The 302-nt window shown below is 59.9% G+C and overlaps 2 protein-coding genes across 2 annotated transcripts in view; both read right to left on the bottom strand.

The window, feature by feature from the left end:
• The window catches only part of FAU (Finkel-Biskis-Reilly murine sarcoma virus (FBR-MuSV) ubiquitously expressed), an 18427-nt gene that overhangs the window by 12699 nt on the left and 5426 nt on the right, over positions 1-302 (bottom strand). The window lies entirely within an intron of this gene.
• LOC104833779 (pre-mRNA-processing factor 39-like) overlaps positions 1-302 on the bottom strand; it is an 8169-nt gene that overhangs the window by 6537 nt on the left and 1330 nt on the right. The window lies entirely within an intron of this gene.

Consider the following 302-nt stretch of genomic DNA (forward strand, 5'->3'; position numbering starts at 1 on the left):
AGGAGCTACAGAGACGAGGGGCACACAAGGGAGGCGGCCATAGAGACGAGGGAAGGGGCTAGAGCGACTTCCGGTTTCTCTTCCAATGCCATAGAGAGACGGCGGGGAAGAGAGGCCAGAGCGGCCGGGAGGCTCCGTGACAACCATAGAGACTTTGGGATTTTGGGGAAGACAGACCAGAGCGGTCAAATGCCCCTTGAACAACCGCAGGGGAAGGAACCATGGCTCGGTGAGCGACCACAGAGACAACGTAGCGGGCCTAGAGCGGCCAACCACCATCTCGACCAAGGGAAGAGCGCCAA

This window comes from Haliaeetus leucocephalus, unplaced genomic scaffold (assembly GCF_000737465.1).
Source record: "Haliaeetus leucocephalus isolate CR32 unplaced genomic scaffold, Haliaeetus_leucocephalus-4.0 Scaffold300, whole genome shotgun sequence".
Classification (NCBI taxonomy): Eukaryota; Metazoa; Chordata; class Aves; order Accipitriformes; family Accipitridae; genus Haliaeetus; species Haliaeetus leucocephalus.